Source organism: Leptosomus discolor, chromosome 1 (genome assembly GCF_034619465.1).
Source record: "Leptosomus discolor isolate bLepDis1 chromosome 1, bLepDis1.hap2, whole genome shotgun sequence".
Classification (NCBI taxonomy): domain Eukaryota; kingdom Metazoa; phylum Chordata; class Aves; order Leptosomiformes; family Leptosomidae; genus Leptosomus; species Leptosomus discolor.
The window spans coordinates 160,875,590-160,899,815 of NC_141391.1; the positions used below are offsets into that span (position 1 = coordinate 160,875,590).

At 45.2% G+C, this 24,226-nt stretch overlaps 1 protein-coding gene across 3 annotated transcripts in view; it reads right to left on the reverse strand.

Annotated features, from left to right (window-relative positions):
* Positions 1-24,226, reverse strand: part of RBFOX2 (RNA binding fox-1 homolog 2) — a 169,333-nt gene that overhangs the window by 56,081 nt on the left and 89,026 nt on the right. The window lies entirely within an intron of this gene.

Below are 24,226 nucleotides of genomic sequence, written 5' to 3' on the forward strand. Positions count from 1 at the left end.
GAAAGGGGAAGAGGCACTGAAACACTGGAATGGAGAAGGAAACACAGACAGAAGAACAGGGTTCTTTAATATGCCTAGAAGTACCATATCTGGGTCCAACTCCTCCAGCCTGACCCTCATGGCTCTGCTCACAAGCAAGCAGATCGTGTGGTTCAGAGCACACTCTTCTACGTTGCATTGCAGTGAGAGAAAAGTAGTACTGATTTTAAAACGAATCTGTGCAGCAGCCCCCTCCTTTGCTCTGGCAGCACCGAGTACAGAGGACAGGTGCTCAGGTCCCAGACAGTGGAATATCCCATTTGCTTTGTGCTGACTGTGCAGAAGACACCAAAGAGCTGTGGGACCTGAGTCAAGAACACAAGCCTGGAGCACGCTTGCACCAGTCCCGAGCATCACCACCATCACACAATGCATTAATTACCCACTCCTCCCTCAGCTTAGGGTATCCCACAGAGACCTCTACACTAGGACAGTGGACATTTTAGCAGCTTTTAGCACTGCCTTAGATGTAGCTGATGCCAACCAGATGACTCAGAAACAGACAGCTGACCATGCAAAAGATATCCCCAAAAGACAGAAAAAGAACTACCCCACCATGCCTGAAAACCCCCCGAAGCAAACACAAAAGCATGCAGTCCTGCAGCCACTGCAGGGATCTCACCGAGGGGGGAGCAGGGAGCTGCATTCAGCCACCTGGGGTGAAGGAGAACAGCCTTGACATTGAAACCCAACCCTGGGAAGCCCAGGCTGCTGCACTGCTCCTACTGCTTCCACCGCCGCAGCAGAAAAAAAATCCACAGAAAAGATTTATGATAGGAGGGCTGTTTGATTTATGTGCGTGTCAACAGACTAATCCTGACTTTAAATTTTGGCTGCTGTTCCAGCCCTGGGTCCTCCCCCACAAAGCCCAGAGGTGCTTGAGCCTATTCTGACACCAGCATGCTTAAATCAACGGAGTAAAAAAAGAAGCAGACCTTATCCTGAGGACAGAAAAGTCAGAGTAGGAATTACCAAGCAGCCTTTCAGCAGAGAGCATGCAGGGGCTGACGGACCTCCAGTGCAGCCGGACAAACCTTTCAGTCCTTTTATCAGCCTACCTGCAGCTTTCCCTTCCGGGCGAAGGCAACAATGATAAATGCAGCGTACCTCCAGCCAGCACCAGGTCATTCAGACACTGGCTGAATCCCAAATTTGCTCTGACATTAGTCTATCTGGCCTGCCTCCCCAGGGGCCACGTGGCCACGCGCTCCCGCAGCTGGGGAGAAGGAGAAGGAAGGGCATTCAATACCACTTAGCGGACCTGAGCTGCAGCCTTGGCCCGCGCCGAACGACGGACGGTTTCATTAACTAAAGTCCAGCTGCTGCAAAGCCTTGCTGCCTGCAGAAACACAAAACTCCGCAGCCTTATCTTGGGAAAGCAAAATTCAGGCAAGCACGCCAGCTACGGCCGGTGCTCGGTTCCTTGCACGCGCTCCCCCGAGCAGTTGCAGCCCCGTGTCGCGTGCTAGCAGCTCTGCAAAGGGTTTTCACGCAGCGAGCACATTTTCTGAAAGCAGGACAGGGGGTTTTCCCCCCTCCCCAAAAGGAGGGCAGCTCCATCAGCCCTCCACTGCTGCTCACTCCCTTGCCATTCCTGGCTTTGAAGCAGGGAGTTTCTGACTCGACCTCAGCCATCATCAAGATCTGCAGGGCGAGTTTTACAAACGGGAGGGAGGCGAGGCTGAACGATGGCTATCCCACTGCAAACTGGCTATCAGCAACCCCATTGCTCACCCACTCGATCTATTTATCCCCTGTCATGACAGCTCCACTCCATCCACATGCTGCCTCCTTTTCCAGCTCTTCTGCTTACAATATTTTATTATATACAATTGTCTGCATGCTTCCCACAGTCCACACCGTCTGCCCCTATCTTGTGTCTAAAATAGGAGTTAAATATGAAAGTGGTTTGGTTTTGGTTTTTTAGTTTTCAAAAATTTGTAGGGTAACCCCAGGAAAGACGCAGTAGCAGAAACTATTTCAAATTTCTTAGAACAAGCGAGATTTACAAGCCAGTAGTACCCCGGATAGGAGGAAGAGAATGCTAATTAGCCACAAACAAAACCTATTCTGCTGTCCTCTGAACAGTGCAGGGCTGCTCCCCAAAGGACATACTCCAGTGTTTTGTTTAATCTCACTCTCAGACTACTTAAAATGCCAGCCCATAAACCTTACATAATCTTATTTTCAACATTTCTACCCCTCAGTTAATACTGTTCCTTCCAGTTTAAACGCATTTCAACCTTTTAAATATTTTCTCTCCCTTCTTCAATTATCTACAAATGTTTGAAGGATGAAAAACGTTCGCTCTCTCTTCTGTTGCTTGTGGCATTTTGATAATACATATTTATTTTGAGCTTAATCACATCTCGCAAGCCAAAATATCCTAGTAACTTTATTTATTACTGCTCTCTGACCTCCCTAAGATTTTCAAATAAGGGATTTCTGCTGCAGAATGAAATGTTTTTAATACCGTTGTCACCCCCCCCCACCCCCCCTCAATCACGCTAACATGCAAACATTGAATCTTTTATTATAAATGTATCCTTAATTTAATGTCTCAGGTTATCTGTGTATCTATCACCATTATGCTTGTCCAGGTTTCATCATTCCATGGAGTATCTGTATCTCAAATTATTTTTCTCTTGATATGATTATGTACACGTTTCCTGTCTGAATTTTTTTTGTAATTTTAATTTCCTTTGATGCTTCAGAATTACTTTTTTTTTCTGTTTCACTAGTGTCTACAGAAAAGGACTCCCGATGAGATCTCTGCAGGTTTCACAGAATACTGATATCCTCCAAACCCAGAGGAGATTCCACCTCTTCTGTTATTCTACCAAATTTCAACATTGACACAACACTTCATATTTTCAAGAACTAACACAGAAAAGAAAAAAAAAAAAAATCCCATTTATCTTCAAATATATAGAACCTGAACTCCTTTCCCTACTTCTAAATGACCTGGGAAAATCCTGCAGACCAAGGCACTACTTTTCCACCTCTCAGGAGGTACAAAGAACATGGAGAAACCCCCAAACTTTCTGGTGAAGGTAGGACAGACTCAACTGAAAGTATTTTCTCTATCCAGTCTTGATAACCTACCTCACTGCATTGCCAGGCCTGCCTGGTTTAGCTCACGACATTCTCTTAAACACTGACTCAAATGCAACCACAGACTGAGATGGATATGTCCAAGAGCAGTCATCATCCTCAAACACATGCAAGGATGCCATCACAGCACTAGGGAAGCCCAGCTGCAGCTCCCCACAAACGCTATTGCTGTCTTCAACTTGTGTGATGGCATGAAACGAATCTTAGATAATGTTCAGGAACAGACAGACACTTCTCTCTGATACAATGCAGGATGGCTGGCAGTCTCCAGAAGGGGACCTTGAAGAACATTTGGCTACAGGAATAATTTTGGCAATTTCAGGTTAACTGAAACGTAGCCATGCACCATCCATGCTAACTGCCATCCCATGCTCACCAAACTGGGAAAGGCTGTTCAATGCAACTGGAACTCAGTGTAATTAATACATGCTCCTTAAAATAAATAAATAAATAAATGAATAAATAAAAAAGGGAAAAAACTTAATTACAATGTATGGTAACCTATAATTCAAAGAAAACCAGCAATTCCTATGTTTTTTATTCATTCTGTTGCTCTGCTCCCACAGAAATCACCCATCCACATCTGCCAGGAATTCAAACCAGCTCCCCCTCTTGCAAAACATTGACATCTGATTCATCAGCACCCAAGCCCTCAGGGCACAAGAGGGATACAGGCTACCTGTCTGGGCTCCCCCTTCAAGACCCTATTCTTGACCCTACAAAGGTCCAGTCACATCCTCACAGATGCCAAATTCTTTCCTTAAGTCAGGGTTTTGCCTACACAGCTCAGCATAAACCCATCCCACGTTTTGTTTAAAAAACAAATTACCTAAACCAGTGAAAAATCCCTAATGGGGACACATTTCTAAGAGTTAATGCAGCTTTAACTTACTTAACAAACTTTATAGCTCCAAGCTAAGCAGAGGAACAGTAAGTAACCGCACACAGGGGTACCTTGCAGAAGGGTGGGAGCTGCGGACCATGTCTCAGCAAGGAACAATGTGGTTCAGCAAATGCGACATGGGATGAATTCTTTCAGCAGACAGCAGGTGGTGATCCAAGATCACGGCACTGGAGCACCGAGAGTGAGCACCAGAAACGACCACAAAGGCCTCTTACTTCCATAAAACTATCAAAGATCAGTCTATTTTGTGAAGGTCTGGTTTTGTTTTGCTCATTAGAGAAACGGGTGCAATTACAGGGATATGAAAGGAGCCTTACAGGAATACACCTCCAGATCCCTTCAGTATTGGCACGCCCTAATATGCATAGATATTAAAGCATATCCAACCAAATAAAAATTATAATCCTGGTAAAGCTAAACTGGTACTATTTCTATATAGACATTTCCATGCAAGCTGCCACGAGCTAAATGGTCTGTGCTGTCCATAACCCTACTGCGAGTCATAAGCAGCAGAGAAGGGTGCAGAGAAATGTTACAGCATGTAAACATCAAATAGTCTCTTAAATATGCCTTTCAACTCTGCTAACTCCCAAATCACTGGGATAGGTGTGAGTATATGCCCATTAGTGGAATGGGGTTTGTAATACATATGCCTTCACCGAACTCATTTTATGAAACCTTGAAGCAACTGACTTGCAGCTAACGGAGGCAATTAACCTGTTTGCGAAGCCCAGTGTGTTTCAGGCTACGACTGTTTGCTCTCTGCGCTAACCTAATCTCTTTCGTAAACAGCAAAAATGTTTGTAGCTCAGATCTTAAGAGCCTGGCGTGACCATTCAACCTGGAGCCGCTGCCCGCCCTCAGCTCTTTGTATGAAAGGGATCTTTGTGAGCAAGGGGGATGTGGGGACCACACCATCCCTCTCCTTGTGAGCGAGAGGGATGCAGGGACCATGCCGTCCCTCCTTCAACCCAGGTCACAGCCTCCCGTCGGGGAGGCAACAGTGACACGAGGCTCTGGCAGAAGAGGCCAGCGCTGCTCCCCGGCTTTATGCACACAAGGGACAAAGGGCCCACCATACACCGCTGCTGCCAGGAGCAGAAGAATAACAGTAATAAGGAACATGGGCTGGAGTTCCCCACCACCACCTTCTCACAGTTGAACGCCAATTAAGGTGGCTATGGCAGGCTCCCCTTCCCAGACCCTTCCAACACAGCCTCCCCTCACAGTGATCCTCTGCAGAAGCCCCAGGGGGACTCACGCTGTCAGCTGCAGCTCCAGAGGGGCTCTGGCCGGAGCCACCGCCACCGTCCCACCTCCAGCTGTGTGCTCCTGCCCTCTCTCCCCTGCCAGCCACGGCACTCCGCTGAGCCCTTTCAGCACACATCCCAGGGAAAAAAAAAAAACCAAAAAAAAAAAACCCAAAAACGAACTCACTTTTTATTGTCAGGTTAGTTTTGTTCCCAGCTAAGAGTGCTGAAACTGCTTGGCAAGGAGCTGGAGGAGAACCGGAGCCAGAACGGAGAGGGGGTGGAGAAGCTGCAGAGGGAAGGGCCACGGGCACCACAGCACTTGGATGAGTTCAAGCTGTCAGGGAGCTGCAGCCTCCGGCCTGCATTAACCCTCTCCCCAGGCAATCCCAGAATTTGCCCGCTGATAACAAACGTATCAGCGAGCAGTTTCTTCGCAAACGGGAATGGATACAAAGCTGTGCGAGGGATGCTCCAAGACCCAGCAGGAACTCGAGCATTATCCCTTCCAGAAAACCACAGGCTGGGGCATTACACCAGAGATAATCCCCAACCTACAGTAGTAGCACATGGAACCTAAGCCTTCATTTTAAAAATTGTGCTTTTGCACAATTTAGGGTCATGAAGATACTCAAACACAAGGCAAAGTGATGTATAGGATGACAAAACGATGGCTTTGCAACTCCCCAATCATGCCAAAACAGTTACTTGGCCATGTGAACCCTGCAGGTGCTCACAAACATCCTACAAGCTCTTCACCCCAAAAATGCAGTATAACACTTTCTTCGTCACAGTCATTTCACTATAGATCAGTTTCTGAATGGGAAGAGTGGGTAAAATGCCTACAGAAAGGAAGTTTGGAGGTGAAACGGATATATGCAACACATTAATATAAGGAAAAATTTTCACTGTGAGGGTGACAAAGCACTGGAACAGGCTGCCCAGAGACGTTGTGGAGTCTCCTTCTCTGGAGACATTCAAAACCTGCCTGGACGTGTTCCAGCATGATCTACTCTAGGTGGTCCTGCTTTGGCAGGGGGGTTGGACTGGATGATCTTTCGAGGTCCCTTCCAACCCCTAACATTCTGTGATATAACTGTCTTGTATTCTTCTTTGTACAAACCTGTTCCTGGATTCAGAGGGCTACGTGACCCTAACCTGACACCCACAGTCCACACTACAAAGGCATTTCTGTTCTCCAGACAGCAAGACTGACATGTCTGTCTGTCTGGCGACCCACACTGATAAAAATCAACTCTCTTCTTCTTGATGTGGGTTGATTATAAATGTACCTTGAAGAGGACCACAGTAGTAAGAGGTTTTGTATTTCATCTGCACATCTGGAGCTTCATTTGATCTATGACATATTGGAGTAAAAGAAAAGGATGGTGGATTTTGACTCTACTACCATGGGCATACGAGTAATTCTTCCTGAATTCTCCCAAAAGCACTGCTCTACCTATAGGTGGTTTTGCAAGAGTTTGGTGGAGCTTTATGCTAGTTTTCTTAAAACAGAGTAAAGTTTCTATGTATTCGTTCTTTTTTTTTTTTTTTAATTTAAATTGGATGTAAACATTTTAGGAAATGCTTTTTGCATTGGGTTAACTTAACACTAAATAAGCAAATCTTCTATCAGGAAGAAAAAAAAAATTTAAAAGTGGTGCACTCAAGCTTGCACCTAGCTAACCATTTAAAGGCATGTTTTCTTCAACTTCCTGGTGCAAGCTTGCACTAGATTATCTAATCTTGTCCTTCCTTCTCCTAGATGTGTAAAGCAAGGGAAGAACAAGTTATCTTCCAATATACACACTATCATTCCAGGCCACCAAAAACTGTGCTGTAAAATAAAACAGCTGGCCTTTTTTTTTTTTTCTAAAATGCATTTAAGAACTTTATGGAGAAGAAGTTCAAGCCCCTCTTTTGTAGGAAAGGATGAAAGAAAATTATAGTCTTATCTCACTCTTACACACAGGAAGCACTCACTCATCCCCATGCTGTCATTATTTCCAGTAATGGTCAACTTTTGCTCTATCCCAATGCACAAACGCAGGCTCTTGGTGCTGAATGGGTACACTCCTAATTAAGAAGCCCCTGGGCAACCTGCAAAAAGGTTTCCTGTTGGATATAGCCAAAGCTTTAGAGTTATGCAATACTATTAAGGCCCAGAGCCATATCTACTTACCAGCCTGAAACGTACCTTTTGGGTTTTAAAAAAAGCACTGCTTTACTGCTCCTGAAATCTACATTATCCCCTGTTCCAAAAAAATAGTTAAATGTTACTGGCATGAAGGCGTCCCAACAAATGCTTTCAATCAACTCACGCTCTCTGGGGTTGATTAGAACGAGAGAATTGTGCTTCAAGAGACAACATCGAGGTCTCAAGATCTATTTCCATTCCATATTAGGAATGAAACTACCTCTGAGAATTATTGGGGAGACGGAGGTGGGGGTGTGGAACAAAGGAAAAAGTCACCACGGTGGATATGTCCTCAGCAGCAAAGCCAGCAAGTAAGAGAAAGGCTGAGGCTCGATTTTTTTGTTCCAGATCGGTCCTTTAGCACCTACCCTGGCTGTGTTCTTCCCACCTCTGCAACATTCCAAGTGAGTATTTTCCAATTCACATTCACAGACAAACATTTTGGGTGAAAAAAAATATTTCCTTAAGACAGCTAGCTTTCAGCAAATCAGTATGAAAATAAAGACTACAGAACTAGTCGTACGTTAATCCAGCAGGCACTCAGAGTGGCAGAAGCATCTCCCACACAGGCGAGATGACTGTCGGGCGAACAGGGTTAAGTTTCTTCTTTCGGACCAGAATTCAAATGAATCATAGCTAGGAAATGGTGCGCTGCAGATCTGTCACGTATGTGTAATCCAAGCTAACCGTGATTAGCTTTTCAGCGGATCGGCAAACCAATCACACTCACAGCTGCATGACTGTGGATCCTCACCATCCAGGGAGGCAGCAGGAACCAGAGGCCGGCGGTGGGGGAAGGAGTGTGGTAACTGCTCCTTCAGGAGTGGCCCATGGTTGGTTGCACCAGAGCACCTGCACACTCCTGTACATGACTCTAAGACGGCACAGAGTATCCGCCTGTGTTGGTCCTCTGCCTTACTCCTGTCCACTAACCAGTGGTTCCTGGTGCTGCTCAGTGAAAGAAGGGCTGCAGAACATAGAAATGCAACAGGGAAGAAAAATCCCACCCAGTCCCGTACTAACTCTTGACCAGGCTGTCAAGGTAGTGTCACAGCGACTGTCGCCTCAGCTAATTCCACAGTCAGATTGCTCACTTCACACAGCTTTGTTTCAAGGAAGACAGTAGCTCTCCAGGTGACATATTTCTAAAAAAACAGTACTTGCTTCTCCAACCCCAATCAGGTACCTCAGCTGGACTGATAAGCAATCTCTCATCCCGTGTCCCTGCTCTGCGAATGGACTATCACCCTGTATCTGCAAGCACATCACCAAATTTCAGAGAGTGCGGAGGGTTATTCCTGCAACCTCAAGAATTCAAACTGCTTTCCTGAACGTTTAAATCCTCATGGAGATCATTCGGCCCCTCAGAAAGATTTGTATCTACTTTAGTCACAAGAATTTTTCAAAGCCCTTACTACATGATGCAGCTATCTGTAATAGACTCTTCCAGATCTCTCTATATATCCCATGCTCTTCTAAGAAGGATTTTGAAGATTTTTGGCATCAGACTTCCCTGTCGCACTCTCCTCTGCTGTAAGGGGAATGCGCTGAAGGCAGTGCTGAGCTATGCAGAGGTGCCGCTCTGAGCTGACTTGGCTCCTGGAGGGTGGACAAACCTCAAAGCCCCATCAGGCACCTTCACTTATACAGCACTTAACACAGGCCCCTTCAATTCCCCCAGTTTCAGTAACCAGCAGTAAAGTCCTCCTGCCCACCTGCATTATTTCCAGCACCTCACAGGAAAAAAAAAAAAAAAAAAAAAAAAAAAGCAGCCCTGCCTCTGCTGCCAGTGCAGGAGGAGGAGGAGGAAGGGAGAAAGCGCCAGGAAAGGGAGAGCACATCTGGAATCAATTGGAGAACGCTGAATGCCTCGGAAAGAACTGCAGAGCTGGCAGAAACCATAGCGAGGAGCCGCGCATTTGGACGTGACTATGGAGTAAAGGTGGGGGATGAGACATATACAGCATACTTAAACACAAAACCAGAGCTCCTCCTGGGGCTCTTTTTAATGCAAGCAGCTAAATGTCTCAGTCCTGTCACATTTTCACTGCCACTGGCCTATCATGGGTACAGTCAGAACGCAGCACAGAAGACAGGGGATGAGACGAGCACAACCCCAGCAGAGGTAAACAGGACTCATCTGTGACTTGAGTGCCAGGACTCAGTAACACAGCAATAAAATTATATCAAGCTGCTCTCAGGGTGGAGGAAATCTGTGACTGATTTGGCACACACTCGAGAACAGAAATTCAACGGTTCAGAAACACAGATTTCTTCCCACAGTTACTTTCCATTCCAGCAATGCATTCTCCTATCTCCTGCTACTCATTTGTTCCAAGAGGAGTTTTCCATTTTCAAGGAAGCCTCCACTATGTGTCCTGGAAAGCAAAGGTTCTGGAAAGGAGCAGAGGGTCATGGAGAAGCAAATCACAAGTGCAGCAGCCTGGTACGAAGAGTGACTACAGTTGTTTGGATCTATTATCAACAAGTAGGATGTGAGAAGCATTGCATTGCTACTTTGGTAAGTGGCATTGGCCAGATGAAAAATAAGGTACATGCTTCCACATGTGAATTTTAAAAAGGGAATTAAAAAACTCAAAAGGGAACATGAAAAAGCCACAAAAATGACTGCAAGATTGGAAAAAGCCACATGGCTGTACACTCAAAAACTTGAAAAGCCCAACCTATTTTGCTTATAATTAAAAAAAAAAAAAAAAGTGGCAACTGATTATTTTGTGAAAGTATATTAATGGGGAGGGGAAAAAAAAGTAGGCACTAATATATTTAATCTAATGAACAAAGGCATCAAGAAAACCAATAGCCAGAAGCTGATAAATTCAGCTCTGTTAAAAGACACCATTTTATTTTGTTTACTGACTTCTAAATGACAGTCATTAAGTCAGACAGTGAGAAGGACTCAGCCGTTTTCATCTCTTCATGCCTTCGTGATGAAAATATTATGTCATTCAAAACAGAGGCACCTGAGTGAGACATAATGGCCTACGAGGCACATATGGCCAGAAAAGATGATCTAAAGCCAGATCTATAGGACAATATTCTGGAAAGCTAAGAAGAGCTGGTAGAGGTCGATGCACATAAATTAAAGCACACTAAACTAAGCAGCAGACACATTTATAAGTAAAATGACTTCACCTTATGGAGAGGAACAAGCTATTGAGAAGTATAGGTGCAGTTTCATGTACCACCTAATATGATAAACTACCAACTGGCCTCAGAAGCGGTGGCTCTGCTTCCCTCCCCGGCTGTTGTGAGATCTAGTCATGCCACGGCCATAGCCAGAAAATTAATCCAAACAATAGTCATCTGTTTGGTCATAAACTGAACTGTCTCGCTTTATATCTGCCTAAGCATGATGCCCAAAGCAGCAAGGAGGCTGAACATATGGCCAGGGCAGAGAGAAGAGGGGAACTATTCTTCTCACAGCAGCCCATAGTTACGCTACATTAAACGCAACTTCAAAATGCACCTGAAAGCCACTTCATCCCAGAACAAGAGGTTACATGGACATCTAGCATATGTTATTGCCACTACCTGCTTCACTTACGCTTAACTTTTCGAGCATTCCCATGTAAGCCAGCGTAAAGGTGGTTTATACACAGTGAATTTGTCAAGTATCTCAAGAAAGATTTCCCCTTTGTTACAAAATCCTTTTAAAGCTTCTTTCCCCCAGGCTTTCCCGCTAATGTATGTTTACTAAATTCCTGCTGTAACCATGAACCAGCACAGACTTCTTCCCTACACAGGCCACCTGCACAGCTCAAAGGTGAAGCTCGAGGTCAGCAGCACATTTGACCACCTTTCAGATAAGCTCCTCCTGGGCTGGGTGTTGTTAACGCAGCTCCTGCAGCCCCTGCGCTCATCGGCATCTTTGGAAGCATGCGGCTCTCCCTTGTCACCACTGCATCAATGCCCTGGTCGCATAAAACATGTGCGGATTTAACAGCAGCAATATACCAAATACTCACATTAAACTACTGCATATTACTGGTAGTCCCACTTTTCAACTGCTCTATTTTACTGAAGCTAAATTGATAAACCTTAAAAGCTAAATTGATATAAGAGCATCTCATTTTGGTGGTATGCCTGTCAGCATCTGCAGCTCCATTAATAAGTTACTGCATGAGTTCCTGTGAAATTTACCCCTCCATAATTCCCAGCAGACCTCCACCTTCCACAGCCAAATGCATTAAAGGTCCTTTTTTTCCCCCCTTCTTGCTTTGTTTGTCTGCTCACACTTACAGAAAGACAAGAGAACAGGCTACGGAAAACTTAAACCTTTTCAGCCAGTCGGTCTCCCCTTCTGTACATACCCTTTCACGCACACAGTGTCAGGCTAAACAAAGCCGCTCGCTCCAGGATACAGGCCTGGAAAAAAAGCATTAGCATCTGGCAACCAAGAGCAGCACCCCGGCATACGAGCCTTAGAGCAAACACAAGTCTCTGGCACGAAGAGGAAACACCAAGACATACGGCTGACTGCTCCTGTCAATCTTGCAGTGGGGGAATGCCCGATTTTTTTTTTTTTAAATATATTTTTATCATATTACTGAAAGGAAATGCCAGGGACTGCTGCAGCCCCTGTCCCTTGAGGCTCTGCTGCTGCCATCAGGCTGCACTGCCTTTGCAGCAATGAATATTTAAACAGGGCAATAAATATTTCAGAGCACATTCATCCCGATGAGAAGTCTACTAACGTAAGAGACACAAGACAACCACGCAGGACAAGGGCTGCTCCCTGTTCTGCCCCTCTGGCTCCTGCACCACCTGCCCTCCCTTCAGCCCTCAACAGGCACCTGAGAGCCTCAAATATTCCCGAGCACAGCTCTGGTTACTTTCCAAACAAGTAAAAATACCATGAAGAAGAAAAAGGTGCTCTGCTTTCCAGAGACATGCAGAACACAGCTACCACATGCTTTGCTTTCACCTCTTCCAGGGCCTCTGCCTTTTGGGTGTAGCGCTCACACTCGGGGAGAAAATAATGTGCTTTAAGACCCCACAGGGTCTTAAATCTTTTAATATTACACCTTGGAAGAGCAAAAAACCAAGACCACCAAACGCAAAAGCTTGTCCAGTGCCTAGTCGAGAGAGAAAGCATGAAAGCCTGCCTCTTCCCCTGACAACTCCCTCCCTTAATTTCAGTGGTGCATTTACTCAGGCATTTCTTGGTTTCTAGCAGCTCCACTGGGCTCTCTGTGGGATGCTAACAGATGTACACAACTTGGCCATCGCTGGCACAAATAAAGTCAGCCAGAAAACAGGTTTAGGACATAACAGAAAATACATTAATTTACTCGGCTGTCATCTGCATGTCATTCACCGGGGTCTCTTTTGACTTTCATAGTGCTAAAAGCTTGGGTTTTTAACTAGGACCTTAGCTATGCCCTCACCTATGAACAATTTTTTTTTTTAAAAAGACAATTTCTGGGGGTAACTAAAATTTTGCAGTGAATTTTGAAGGAAATCAAAATCACATATAGGACACTGGTTCAGGATCAAATTTACAGGGCCACAAAACCAACGGCCATGCGCAAAAATGGACTTTCATACCAGCTTCCACTACATATCCCACTGGATTCAAGACACAAGATATTTGCTTGTCACAAAATATATGGAGAAGTCTTCAGAAAACAGTGAAGGGAAGCCAAAAAGACACCCTCACAAAGAGCAGACAGCAGCCGAAGGGTTATCCCAAGTGTCAGGCACAAGCTAGCCTGCCCTGGCTAACTGAGCAGCACCAAGGCATCTGCTTTCCAGGTAAAGGCTGCAATTCATAGTATACAAAACGAGAGGCATCTGTGCCTTTCCTGGTGTCCACATTTTAAAAGGTGATGGCAACTAAACCACAGTCTCAACGTGTCACATGCTCTCAACAATGCCTCATGGACTGCACAAGGAGAAGACACTCCTTGTACCTGGATCCTGGCCCAGCTTAAGGTACAAGCTGGGCACCAAATGGTTTAGCCCTGTCACGGCTTGGGCACAGCAGGGTGCATGCAAGGGTATGCGACAATTCAGCAAGGTCTGCAGATGTACAATCTTGGATTAAACTGCTCACTCACCCCACAGTCTCATTTCAGCTGTTTTAGACCTCTGAAGGGGAACAATCAGGTCTTTGCTATGTGCAGGAGGGGCGCTGCAGCACATCGAGAGTGAGCTTCCTACCACAAGCCAGAGCTCCTGCCTTTTCATCCATGGTCCTCATGGACAAGGGAAGAGATCAAGGCAGCATCCAAGTGCTGTATAATCTGCTCAGGATGGTCAGTTTCCTATTAATGAAATTCTCTCTCCTCCCCCCTGCTCTATGGCACGAACTGGTGTCAAAGTGAAGTACTGAACTGTCAAACAGCAAAACCTCTCTTCAGATAGCATTTCAAGGAAGAGCAGCTGCCTGCTGAATAGGTGGAAGAATCACCTGCCGCTGCCCTCTGTTCCTTCTCTGACCAGAAGCTCCTGGAAGAGCAGCAGCATCCCTCCTTCAAGACTGGCCATCAGCTGCACCACCAAAAAGATGCCGTTTACATTAAAAATATAAAATAGCAATCATGGCAGCGTATTTCAGAGAGTGACAACAATCCCGCTGCTTTGCCAGTGGCAAGTCCTGGGATTTTTCATCTCTGCTCCTAATCACCACCCCAACTGTCCTTCATGTATCATTAAAATTAAAGGATCCAGTCAGAACTCAGCCAGACCCAATCTGGCCCAAAAAACACCTTGTACTTTCCTGTCCTATTAACAGGCCTCATACACAGAGGAAGCAAAATATCCTGGAAAATGAGCAATTACCTCACCAAGTAATTTAGAGCAGGAGCCACCATTTTGCAGCAGACATCAAAATAATGAGTGCTCCTCTGCTGACTGTGCAGCTCTGTGTTATTCCCATGGTGGGCCGCACATCCAGCAGCAAACTAACATGGAAAAAAATGGCATCTGATCCCAGGCGAGAATGAAAAGATAATGTTTGCTACAATACAAAAAGTGTTAGGAAGGAAAACAACACTTAATCCTGTGGCTCCTGAGGACCTCTCATGACTCAGAAAATAAATGTAAACAGATGAAAAAGTTAATTTGGATCATATCAGCCCCACTGGCACGCAAAGGGCAGAGCAGGCACCCTGGGGAGAGAGAGGGAAAGATTTGCCATAGATCAGGTTAATATCACTGACAGCTGACCTAAAACACCACAAGATTTCAGCAGACTCTGCCAGTTCTTCTCATTTTCAAAGGTGCAACCGCCTCCTTTAAGAGTTGAGATGTGTAAAATGCGTAACACACTAACTGAGGTCAGGGAGGAAGGAGATCCTGCAGCACAAGTATATAAGCATTCAAGATGATAATCCTCAGTGCTTTAAAATGAGCATAATTAACTGAAAACAAGAAGAAAGCAGAAGTGAGTTGATCCTTTGAAGATGTAAAAGTTTCAATCCAAAACAAGGAGGACATAAGGAAACGGATTGTTTCTCATCAGTCTGAAGCTACTGTGTGGAACAGACAGACCGACAGTTGCTCTGTCCTACAAACATGCTCCTTCAAAACAGATGTCCCTCTGCAACCCAACACACTGTCAGCTTGGGAAGCTGAAGACCCAGCTTGCTGGATGGGCTCCACACAATCATTCCCCAGATGGGCCAGCACAGCCCACAGACATACCTCATCACTGTCAAACCTGAGAAATGTTCTTCAGCATAAGCCCTCAGCACTCGGTTTGAAGTTCATCTCATTTGATCTGAACTGCCCCACTCCACTGGAAGCAAAGGGTCAGCAATACTGAGAACTTACGGGACTAGCCAGGTGCTGAACGCAAGAACAAATCAGTGCTCTCTGCAACCTGTTTTTCTGTTCTGGGTGATCCTTTCTAACTTCATGCATCCAGGCTGGCAAAGCTCATCACAAACTAAGCATTTTTTGTGCCTTAAGTTTTTATGAAGAGTTAATGTTCAAAAGTGGCCAATAACAGCATGAGTAGCAGCCCACAGCAGCCAACATCTTTATTGTTACCTGAAGTCCCTTTGCTTTGTTGGGCCTTCAAAATGCACTAGAAGATTCAAAGGAACACTGATACATGTGAAAAACTTCCTTTAAATCATTTAAGACAAAAATTGCTCTTATAGCTTCCTCTTGAATGTCCAGAAAGTAAAGCCTTTCCAGAATCCAGCATCACAGGGTATGAGGACCACCTGCATTTTATAGCTGTGGTCGATCTTTGTTGACCACAGAGGGAATGGTTTGAGCAACCGCCTCTAGCTCTGTGCTCTGCTTCTGCTGGGTACTACCAACATCAACCTAATTAACAGACTCATCTCCACGCACTTCAGGAACAGCAGGACTAATGCACCTGACCTCACACGGGTGCAGCAGAGCAGCTCACACAGGCTCAATAACCCCTACAGAAAGTTGGGACGGACATAGATGAGGGCAATTCCCAAACCACTTCATAGCTGGATTGGCTACAGGAAGCCTAGCCCCACACTAACACCTACCTACTAGGACAGCCAGAATAGTAGCCAGGAGGCTCTTGCATTTAAATCATGTCAATCAAACGTGGTTCTTTACTGCCACCAGTTTCTTTTCTCCTAGATTTAGGCCAGACAGTATCACAGAATAATTGTACGGTGACACACAGAGACTCACACAAAGAGCTAACCTAGAGGCCTACTACACTTGTGAAAGCCGCTACAGCCCTCCATAAACCCTCTAGAAGAACGAAATTTATCTTCCTTTACGCTCCTCAAAAACATTAAGAAATTCCTATTACTCAGCCTTAGCTATTCTTCTCTGTGTTACAAATAACATAGCTCAGAGTTTCCTACCCACCCACTAAAAAAAAGCCACTTTGGCTTTCTGGATACTTCTGCTTTAAGCAGAGGTCTGGCCAGGAGATGCGTTCTTGGCCACGTGGCTGAGCTGCCAGGCAGGACCCCGGCCACCCATCAGGCAGGGAGGCTTGGAGCTGGCAGGCAGGAGGCAGAGCAGGCACAGATCTCAACAGCGAAGCTCAAGTCTGCAGCCTCTGGTGCAGCTTTCTCCTGACTTCTGTACCACACTTGCAGTAACTCCTGCAGCTCATTGTCAAAATCAATTAAAGAGTATTCCTAACAACAAAAAAAAACATCCTGAGAAATCACATTTGAGCTGAAAGGGACAGTAACATCACCGCCTCTCTTACCTCCTCACAGCAGGGCTTGTTTCAGGAGGACCTTCATTTTGTCTACAGCCAAAGTTGCCATCAGGCTGCTCAAAGCTACAGTTTCAGACTTGATGGAAAACATGGCTCAGGGATCTTTAATCTAATTTAACCCAGTTTATTTAGATTCATCTGATTGAAGACGACAAGGCATTCAGAAGCCTTGCTTTCTGACAGAGCATCAAGATCTCCGCAGTATTTTTTCCACCTTTCTGAAGTCCATGTTACCAGATAAACTCATCCTCACACCCCTTGCAGCATTTTCACTAAAGACAGCTTTGAAGATCTAGGGTCCCTCAGAAATTTTCTCTTAGGATGAAGGTTTGCAGCTGGTTTTGGATGACCTGAATTCTTTCTGCCACCAAGAGGGTCAGTCCCTCCTTGACTACACTTCTTCATCAGTCACACTTAGCGTATGCTCATTCACAGTCTGTAACCCATGTCCCTGTGAAGGACACCCGCAGCAGGGAGGAAACTGTCCCAAGTTCTCACCACAGCCTCCAGTCACCACCTTCCTCATCCCTCTTTCTCACCACAATACACTCTGTACCACAGATTGGCTCCATCACACGGTCTAAAGTGACCCCAAAAAAACATCAACACCCCCCACCCCAAACCAAATTTGTATGAGAGGGACTCCTAGAAGTGCTTATCCTTGCTTTTGTGCTGCTTGGAGACAGAAGAGAGCTTCATCCTGGAGCAGGGTGGAGGCAGACCAGGGAATGGCTTTGCAAAGCAAATGTAACAACATTAAACAGCTTTATCACACACACACAAAGAAAAGCAAGGGGAAAAGTTAAAGCAAACTAATGCACATTGAATGTTTGAACACCAAGCAAAGCTAACATACCACAATACCTTATAGTCCAACCAACAGTCAACAAATCGACTAATTCACTCCTTTCACCAAATTACCCTGTTCTTCCTCCTCTACTTCCCAATTCAGGCTGGAAGGATCCTTTGTAAGATAATAAAGATCTAACACTCTGCCTGCTGAAACTCTGAAATCCTTTTCCCTGCTGCCCCATTTATCTAAACCACATTTTACAAAGCAGGAAGAGACACATGCTGGAAAACAAAAGCCTTTCTTACTCCTGCTCCCTAATAATCCTAAGTACTTTGCATAATTGTTCAGTTTTGATAACCTCCTTTCATACACTACAACAGCAAAAATAAGAAAAGCTACAAAGAACAACAAATCAAATTAAGGGTTTCACTCTTCACAGAGGGTACGCAAGACAAAGGAGAACTAGTACTATCCAAGAAATCCTACCTCCTCTCCAAGGCATTTTTAAATCGCTCTTTTTAAGTAATTTAAAGCAGGTTTTGCTATTAGGACTGGAGGGAGAGCGTAGGCTTCAGATAAGGAGCCTCAGTGAGACCTGATAGGTGAATGATGGTCTGTGCACTGCACAGGTCAAACTCTGATTATCTAAATCTTGGTTAATCAAAAGCAATTATCTGAAAGTCAAATATGCCCTCTAAGTCAGATAGCTCCGTGAGACCAGGACTTATAAAGCACACAGAAATCCTAAACTCCACAGGACCACAACTGCAGAGACTATGAATTTTAAGCAGGATAACCGAGAGGACAGTTCAGAGGGTTTTAACCACACTCAAGACTCCCAGCCCGCGGGCAGTCTTCAGAAGCAGCTAGAAGATTACCCTCACAATTACTGAGACACTTTTGGTGTCTCCATGCACCCTCAGATTACAGGCTACTTGGAGTACAATTCCAGCTAGGTATTTAGAGACTACTCGGGGTGAAAGCCTCCATTACAGGAAGAGCTGGTAGAGCCAGGATGGCTGATACTTCCCACTGCAAGACCCTGTTTTCAGTTGTTCATAATTCTGAGAACCATTTGAACTGAATTTTTTTTGGTGCTATCTGCATTTGATTTCAGTTGGTTGGTAATTTTTTTTGTTACTTCAGCTGTATCAATCCAACCCGAGAAAGAAGTAGGGGGAATATTTTGTCTTGTTTATGATTAAGAGGGGGAGGAAAAAAAAAACCCCACCCCACACTTTGAAAAGCCTACAAGACCTTCATATTTAACAGAATAATTTGTACTTCACGGATCTATATTTAGCAACCATACTAGAAAGCCACCATAATCTCACCAACATTATAAAAAAACTATGGAAAACTACAATGCTTCTCTTACATTTCATCAACTAAATCTGCTAGTAAAGCCATATACGATGGTCCAAAAAGGCTAAAATCAAGAAAAAAAAAAATCCCGCATGTAAAACCTGCCGAAAGGGAAAGAACACATCCATTCTTCCTATTTATCATGGAAAGAACAAATGGTGGCAACAAGCTTTAAGATAAGTATTAGCAAAGACTTTGCAATGATCAGAAAGGAAAGGACTTGGACTGTCAAGGCTGGCAGTAGCAAATGTTTTTAAGGCAGGTTACTCGCCATCAGGAATTGTTTAGACCTAGTTTATTCCAACAGGAAATAGACGCTTTTGAGGGTGGCTGGCAGTGCCACTTACACCCTATTTTCTGCAATTTCATGCTCTCATTTGGGTCTTATCCACAGCTTCACAGGACATACCAGCCATGTCAGATCCATGTCTGGAGATCCATGACAGCAGGGAGATAACCCACCTCCTGTACTTTGCATCAACCCCTTTGCAGGGATCAAGTAACGTAGAGTAGTAGTTACCCACCTCAAATCCAATAAAAACCCAAGAAACGGATCTGGAAGTGTGGCAGAAGGAAAGTAAATTGGGACAAGAAGCCTGAGTGCCAACAGGATAGACTTAGTGATGGGGGAAAACGGATAGATCAGACAAGTTTGACTGCAATAGGAGCAGAAAAGGCAAACTAAATGGGGAATGCAAGGAGTGGGTGGAGAAGTTAAAAAAGCATATGACAAGGAGACTGTAGTGAGGACAGGGAGGAGGAGGAGGAAAAGAAACAGAGAAAGAATAAGCAGGCCTAAAAATCAGCTGAGAAAGAACTGAAACAATCAAGGTAAAGAAGCAGTGTGCTGAAACAGGGTAACACGTAACTGGAGAGGAATGGAGGCAGGGCAGCACGTACATGGACTTGCATGGGACAAACTACTGACCAGGGATTGTGAGGAGAGAGTCAGAGGAAGAAGACCCACCCATCCATCCATCCATGATGGATGGCTGAGGTAAGACAGGTCATTTCTGCGTGGAAGAAAGGGGAAAAGTGCCTACTCATGTACACTCCCAAAGCCTAAACCAGAGCCTAATATTGCAAAAAGTTACCATCCCTCTGGTGTCAGCAAATACAGAAAACCAACTGGCAAACAGAGATCAAGCTGGCCTGCACAGAAAATGACAGCTAATTACACACTCAGTGTAAGTGGCAGAGGTCTGTGGGATACATCTGGGACAGCCATCCCTGCTACTGATACTTGCAGAGGTCATCGTGGTGCCACATATACTGGAGCTGATGGGGACGGGTGGAGGGTTGTCTGGTTTTTCTTTCCTTTCTCGTGGAAAAAAATAGCATGTAATCATGTGATTAAAGACTATCATAAATAGACACAGAAATAAAGAGAACAAATGAAGGCTTCTTTCCCAACTTAAAATATGGAAATGCCCCGGAATTGAAGTGCCTTCCCATTACCATCTTGATAACTCTCAATTCAGTTTGTGAATAATATTGCTCAATGGACAGTTTTGCAAAGAAAAAAAAAATCAGATATTTTAAACAAAGCACACTGTTGAACAGGCCCAGCATTTGTCGTCTTTTCTTTTATCCAGGCAAAGCGCACACTGTTTCTTCAAAAAGCTTTCATAGTTGAGCATTAATTGCTCTAGCTTCTGTGAACCTTACAAAACCAGCCCATAGATCTCCAGCCCTCGCTGGTCATAGCACAATCTCCAGCAGCCCAGCAAAAAAACATCCTGCATAGCACAGGATCATAAATAACTCTACAGGAGCAAACCAAAATACTTTTGGTAGGCAAGCTCACATTTCTCTTCTCTGATTCCAGGGAACATGTCAGGAAGAATACCTGACTATATCCTTTTAAATAGTATCTGAGAGCAGACTAAGGCAAATTAACCACCTCTTCCCTGGTACTTAGACCTCCAAGGGATGCCCATTAGTGAATTCTGTGACTTCATAGCTGGGAGACAAATAGGTTAAGGAACTCCTTGCAAAGGGGCAGCTAACTGCACACATCATCTGCTGAAAACGTATTAAAACAGGAACATTGAGGATTTTACCTGAAGCAGTAAGACCAGAATCCAGGGCTAAAAAAAACATCACCACCACCCCCCCCACCCCCCCAACTCCTTGCAGCCCCTTTTTATACTGGTGTTAGAATTTTATAGTAGAAGGCTGGTCAATACTAATTAAGTGCAATGGAGCCATCATGAATTAATAACCTGCAGGGAAAGACATGGCTGCTTTTAAGGGCTTCTCTCCTTCTCAACCTTCAACTTTTAGTATTTTTTGGTAGCTCACTACAACCTTTTCACCAATCCAGATACTTCACAAATTAATAGTTCTTAAAATAACACTAAAACAGTATGTTAATTTTACACAGCCTTGTCATCCGAATATCACAGCATGTACTGTGGCAAACTTAGGCATCCTCATTTCTCAATTCCCAGGTACCTGGGGATAGTTACCTAGTCACCTGCAGAAGTAATGCATTAGGGAGCAGCGAGGTTATTTCTAGGACAGGGACTTAAGGAAATGGCACTGCTGTATCAAGTTCCCTTTTACATTGCCATCCTGCCTAGGCAACGTTGAATGAGGCTTACTGCCATCCCAAGGCTGCTCTGCAAGTGCCTACAGCAGTTTGCTTCTACTCCAATGTGTCTGAAAGTGCTCAGCAAAGGTGGTAAAGAGAAAAGGACTTCAAAAAACACTCACCAGGTTCTGTTAGGCCACGCTGATTTTTAAGCCCTTAAGCCCTTCTCAACCAGCAGTTAAAACTCTTAAGTATCACAACCCACAGGTCCACCTCAAGCAACCATGTCCTTACATCAGGGAAAGTGAGAGACAGATCCATCTTAAAATTCCCAGAGGAGACTCTCCTGGAAAAGTGACTGGCCAGGATTCCTCTCACACAAACCTCTGCTGCTGACATGGTGTCTGCAGCGCTAAAACAAAGTCCTACAACAAACAGTAGAAGGGAAGCAAAAACTAGGGGATAGGCACAGGCACAGAGTCAGGTACCACGTAAATAAGCACTGCTTTTCAAACGGCAAAGAACGGGGAAGAGCACAAGGCCGTGGACAGAGAAGAGAGCGATCCCCTTCAGACAGCTCACCCAAGTTTGCAAGAGTAACACCAAACCGAGGAGCAAACAGCAAGGACACTTGGCCCGAAGGAAACAGAGATGCAATCCTCAAAGCAAGGAAAGGCAACAGGGGCATAGTGGTAGCTCCTGAGAGAAGTCAGAGAGAAAAAAAGGGAGCCTTTCACTACGCATAGAAAAAGCTGGTTTGTTTTTTTTTTTTCTTAATTATTTCTTTTAGTGGGGCAGGGGAAACCTGCAGCATCCAGCTTGCTTGGAAGGGAGCAGATCCTAAAGCGGACGTAAGGGGACGGGAGGGGGGAGGCTGTTCTGGGACTTGGTTTCCCTTGCAGACAGTTCAAACAAAGGAGGATGGTCTCCTATAATGGGATGCATTGTACATTTTTAGTGAGCACAAGGTGGCTGTCATGGCAGGGCTCCCCGTCTCCTGTCTTCCCCCCACTCCAAACACACACCCCTTGCATGAGCCCAGCACAGAACAGAGACAAAGATCCGTTTTATCACACCATTACTGTAACGGGAGGTAAAGAAAGATAGGGAAAGGGAATGAGGCAGAGGAACGAAAAGGAGACAGAGAGGCCTTTAATGAGTCAGCCGCTGCTCTGATTTAAATAAGATCTCCATTTAAGGAGCTCTGCATTTGTTGGGGGTTTTTTTAATTAAAAAAAAAAAATCACTAACTGAGCAAGCAACTTTTGGCTGCACAAGGTTGTCCCACAGCTACACAAGGATCTGGGAGGGAAAGGGTTATGGAAGGGGGAAGGGAAAGGGAAGAAAACCTCTGGAAAAAATGAGGCTGCTTGCCGGTTCATTTTAACAAGGACATAAATTAGTCTCAAAGCCACAAACGCCATCACCTCCCTGAGCCCTGGGCAGAGTGTAGCGAGTCAAACACGTGCCAAGATAAACGGCGCTAGCTGGAGCCTCCAAGGGGTGCTGGGGGGGAACAAGAGTGGGCACGCCGGCAGGCAGGGCAGCAAAGATGCTTCAAATGGTGCCACAAAATGGAGACTAGCAATCCTATAGATGCACAAAAGGGGACCTTCAGATGTTCCTGCCTACACCCACATCAAAAGCTGGGAACTCAAGACAGCGAAAGAGGGAAAATGGGGTGCTGCAGTCGGAAAATAGCAGCTTTCCCCAGTCTGGTTTTAATTACCACGAGCAACCCTTCCTCCTCCTCCTCTTCTCATCTTGGAAGAAGGCCCACGGGCAGGCAGCAGCCCAGGTGAAAGGCTTCATCGCAGGCAGCACGGAGGGGAGCAGACAATGGCGGGGGGATTCATTACAAAGGCATACATACATACACGCACACACACATGCTCGATCAGCACTGCTGGCTGCCACATGGGCTGGCGGGACTCCTTAAGGAGGCAGCAGCTCCCTTCCCACTCTCTGAGATGCTCGACACCTTCCCCCTCTCCCAGCCCTGATGGGAAACAGATTCAGAGGAAAACGCCAGCAAGGCACTGGGCTGTCCAAGAAAGGGAGGGCTTTGTGCTCCACGCAAGCCAGCAACCTCACTATGCACCACACAGAGAAAAAGCCTTTTAGCATATAATTCCCATCCACCAAAGACTCTCTCTTTTATCTGCAATTAGTACATGATGTACTGGGCCTCGTTTAACACTCATTTTCACTGATTTAGTATTAAGAGGGATAAGACCAGGGTACTTTCTGTTAATGAATCTGAGCTCTTGCTCTCATTAGCAATTTTGGTTTCCTCTTTTTCAATCACATTTCTACCTTCCAGCATCTCCCATTTATTCCCATCACTGTTTCTAGTCTTCCCACCCCACACACTCCCACATATTTTGTTTTACCAGCCCTTCATGCCTACACAGAAGCTGATCTCTCAGATTTCCAAGGAAGATGGACGAGCTTGCTCCCTAAAACACAACAGAACACAGACCAGGCAGGCAATGATGTCTGGAGACTGAATCAAGCAGAGCAAAAGACTGCAGCAATGCTGAACTCGTTCAGTGGCAATCACCAGCTTAACACACCAACAACATTTACTTTTTATAAATGAGACAGAGCCCCACTGAAATACATTCACAGGTTGCGAGTAAGGCCACCCCACTGCTTCAAACAGCACCACAGAATGAGAATAACGTGGCTGGGGATACTGTCCTGGATGTGCCACACTCCTTCAGTGCCACACTCCTTCAGCCCCACACTTGGCCAAACCTGCAGTGAAGTACTGCTGAGGACCAGCCTCGCAAGCCAAATGCTCCCCCTACAAGAAGCAGCACTATGCTA